General features: G+C 40.9%; 1 protein-coding gene and 1 pseudogene across 2 annotated transcripts in view; one reads left to right on the forward strand and one right to left on the reverse strand.

The window, feature by feature from the left end:
* The window catches only part of LOC125310662 (ubiquitin carboxyl-terminal hydrolase 37-like), a 23,753-nt gene extending 23,520 nt beyond the window's left edge, over window positions 1-233 (forward strand). For both annotated transcript variants that reach the window (XM_048268294.1, XM_048268293.1), the window contains one exon: window positions 75-233. The gene's annotated coding sequence lies outside the window, so the exon portion shown is untranslated. The remainder of the gene's footprint in view (window positions 1-74) is intronic.
* The window catches only part of LOC125311035, a 2,290-nt pseudogene extending 295 nt beyond the window's left edge, over window positions 1-1,995 (reverse strand).
* Window positions 1,996-4,422: the final 2,427 nt, after the last annotated feature.

Consider the following 4,422-nt stretch of genomic DNA (forward strand, 5'->3'; position numbering starts at 1 on the left):
TGTGTGTGTGTGTGTGTGTGTGTGTGTGTGTGTGTGTGTGTCTGTGCTCTAATGGTCTCTCCTCTCCTTCTAAGACACTGGAGACTACTCCTGATGAGGACACACACACACACCAAGCTGGTGTCTCCAGGACCAGTGTGCTATGACTCAGCACCATCAAGTCCTGCTGCAGCTCTACGACACACACACGCACATTTTAACTGAATAAACCACCAACCCAGTGTTTTCACACACTCCTGCCTTCTGTGGATATATTCACACACACACAGGGCTCTATCTTGCACTTCAGCGCAATTGACTTTGTATACTCGCGCTTTTGGTCTTTCCTATTTTGCAGTCAGCGCATATTGGAATTTTCCCTCCACAGGTACATGTCCGTAAATTAGGAAATTCAATTGCACCCACGAGGGCGGTTCAGCGAAAAGAGGGGGCGTGTTCCGGCACAAACGGTCCCTGTTGATATTTTGCAGTTTCAGAAAACAATTCCGCCACAGACCACGAACCTCCTGGTCTAAAGTCAGTGGCGCAAATTCAGATGCTATTTTAAGGGCGCATGCATGGCCACAGCCCTGCAGGAATGAATGCTATGCACACCGATCTACAGACACCCCCGTGCATAGACATAAACATTCAAGGCCTTGATAATATTTGTCCGTTTCCCGGTTTTGTTTGTGCATTGGTCACCTGAAAATTTAGTAGCCTAACATCTACATCAGGGGTCTCAAACACCCGGCCCACGTCCGACCCAATTCCGGCCCCCGACGTATGTCAAAATAATAATGCAATCCGGCCCTTGAGGCTATTTTTAATTGCGACAAACAACGATACTGATTAAAATAGACGATAGATCCAAGTACGGTGACAAATCCCATTTGTACTCTCCTCCACTATTTGCTAGACATCCAGAGCTTGATTCAAACCCAAAATCGCTGCGCAAAGTTTTCAGGAAATACTTGTAGGCTATTACACGCAAGAAACAGGTGCATTTCTAATGACGCGGAAGCGATGCAGGCCATAGTTTTGCACAAATTGAAGCAGAAATAGGCCTACACCAAATGTTGAAAAACTTTCACGTGTGAAGGTAGGCCATGTTATTCACCTATTCTGATTCTGAAGGAGAATATCCTTTTGGAGATTATGATCGATTGACAGTGATAGTCACGGTGCGTCTGTGAATGGAGGTGAGTTTTTGCGTGTATACGACGGTGTCCACTATGCATGCTATGCCTGTCAAAACAAGATTTAGTTCCAAATCCCTGTGCTGTCTTTTTCTCAGTAGAAGAGAATGCAAATTGGCCAAATCGAATCTCATTGTTCACAACCTTTTTAGGAAAACTGACATTTGTACCACGGAATGTGTTTTTGCTGTTCTTTTGTTCTCTCTTAAGAGCCTGAACAGCCTCTGTTAGGAAAAACTGGAGGGAGTACCATTTAAATGTCCGGGATTTGTACTGCATCACGACCTGCATCATTAAACACTTGGTACAGTATATTTGTGTTTTATTGCTGTCACTGTACACAACAAGGGCAATGCACTGATTAATTGTCAAACCATGTCCTGGGTTGCCACATGAATCATTTGCCCTTTTCCAAGCTTCACCGAACTCTTGATTGCTAAGTTCTTTTTGAAGAAATGTATTCTTTTTGTCATGTTCTCGGCACAACCCTCATATTGATCATCGACAGAATTCGGTTTCATATCGAGTGGATACTCCTTCTCTTTGACCGCTGTTCTTTCATCCTGTAGCAACAAGACAGAGAGACCTCATATCAGAAAAAATAAGACAGCAAGTGTAATAATTTGGTGTTTATATACCCCAGGAAAACTTGGACAAAATCACCTGCCAAATACCATAAATATAAACATATTTTGTTTATGAGAAGAAGGCGATGTGCTCAAGTCTGTGCCAAACTATGCCAATGGATCTTTACCTGTTCAAGGGCAAGTCCAGCTGCGAAGATAAGAATCAGTGCAGGAGAGGCGATCATCGCCATAACGTATATAAATCCTCACCCAGCAGTAAAGACAATAAAATACTCAATATTAAATATGAAACATTATAATGCAGTAAAATGTTATGAAAAAAAGTGTGTAAAAGTCTAATATGTAGTTATCATGACAATGAAAAAACACAGTATTCCTGCCTTTAATATCATATCACTGTTACTCTAGAAGCATTTTCAAAATACATCAGCATTTATGACAAATGGCACCTTTAAAGGCGCAATCAGCGATTGTATGCGATTTCAAGGCCAGATTTCAATTTTTTTCACGTTTAGCAATCATCTCTTCACGATCTGCTAGCTGTCCATTCTGTGAGTACACGGTAAAAATACAGTGTACCTGGCTATGGCCCTGACGTCCTTACACTCACAACAGACATATAGAATGTCACCTCACACAGTCACTGCTACCCGCTGTGGTTAAGTACTCTCTTATAGAAGAACCCTCTGTGGTTAAGTACTCTTATAGAAGAACCCACTGTGGTTCAGTAGCCTGTGAGAGGACGGTGCTAAACATGTTCCCATTTAGTCCAGTTCTAGTCACATATGCGGGTTAGTTCTCCTGATTACAAAAGAAACTGCACAACAGCAATGTGGTTGAGAGATAAATGCTAGTGTGCATATAACAACATGACTTGATTTGTGATGGATTGATTCAGTAGATGACTTGTGGGTAAAAAAGCACACACATATTTTTGCAATTGCATAAAACTAGGGATAGGCCTCAGATAATAATAATAATAATAATAATAATAATAATAATAATACGTTTCTTTTATATAGCGCCTTTCTCAAACCCAAGGTCGTTTTACATAGTAGAAAGAAAACACAACAGACAGACAAACAATAACAATACAACAAAGACAAGCTATGCGTATAGAGCTATGTGTTGGGTGTGGAGGAAAAATGGTCATTAAACAAAAAGGTCTTGAGATGTACTATGCAAGCACAGAGTGAAGTGCTTTTAGCCTGAAACTAGGCCTTGTTCTGCTCTTGATGACAGGAAGACTGAAGACTGCTGTGGTTGGGGCTCGTTAGGTCAGCTGGTCACGTATAACTTCCACCTAAACCATGTTCATCCTGCTAATGCACTTTCATATTGACATCACAACATCATTAAGGGATCTTTAAGTAAGTAAGCATAATCACTAGTCATTAGAGTAGTCATTTCTCATTGCTCATTGAATCAGATTAGACCGTTAGCATCTCTCTATAAGCTAACAGTCTAATCTGATTCAATGAGCTGGAGCTAAAAGTGTTACTGTCAGTCTCAGAGAACGGCTGGATGAACTGGGGAAAGATAAAACTCAATTGTTTAACTCAAGGGGACGTGGAAAACGAGTGTATTTCCCCAAATGGTGGAATATCCCTTTAAATAAGCAAAAACACCCCATGTAAAACAGTGCTTGGGGTAGCCTATAGGCCTGTATAGCCTAAACTGACGTCAACGGCAAAGCATTCTCTTTGGGGAATTATTTGCTATGGTATGGCATGGCCATGGTATTTAAATATACTGTAGATATGTTCAACATAGGCTGAAAGTGATGTTTAACGTCCCATCTCCCAAAAATCGGCGAAGTTTTATTTATTAATCTCTAAAGTAATGAGTCAACTTCAGGCTGCGCTCTCCACCATCTAGCCTGGCCCAGCTAGATGGTGTACTCCCCCCGGTGCTCGTGGTTCAGTCCAACCACAAGCGCATAAAAGGAAAATTAGAAAATGTACGCATCATTTAAATTTTCAACTTCTGAACAGAAAACCGTAACTGTGCCCAAATGAAAATCAAAGTAAGCATCAATAAACCATTAACTGTGCCGTCCTAAAGAATCGATGACAGATTTTTAAGCCTATTTTTATATTTTTTCATGTGAATTCTGCAAATAGAACACAGCACTACAAAGCGTTACACGGACCGTGGAGGGGGGGGATTGCAAGATATACACATGCACTGTAGGGATGGTTAAAGGAAAATTCCGGTATTTAGCACTTTGAGTCCCTTTTCTGGTTTGTTTTGGATGAACTAGAGTGGTGGACACCAAAATTTTGACGATTGGTCCTGTCTCGACTTTTCTGACTCGTTTTGAATCGCCTTTGACAGGCATACTCAAACATGTCCTAAAACAAGCCTTAACGTTCGTTTTCAAAACTGTGCAACTCGCCGAGTGGTTAGTGGTGTTCGTTGATAATTAAAATAAAATATATCGGCGCAATGTATGATTTCCAGCCGTCTTATTTGCTATTGTGGAACTATTTTTTCAGACACCTCACAACCGCGTATAAACTTCCGCTCAATATTTGAACATGAAGCATAGACGGTGGCGCAGTAATATCAATGTACAATGAGTCTTCCAACAGAAATCAATGGGATTTTACAAAATGCCAAATAAAACACGACAGAAACTGTATTTCGCTATGCTA

Source organism: Alosa alosa, chromosome 17 (assembly GCF_017589495.1).
Source record: "Alosa alosa isolate M-15738 ecotype Scorff River chromosome 17, AALO_Geno_1.1, whole genome shotgun sequence".
Taxonomy (NCBI): Eukaryota; Metazoa; Chordata; class Actinopteri; order Clupeiformes; family Clupeidae; genus Alosa; species Alosa alosa.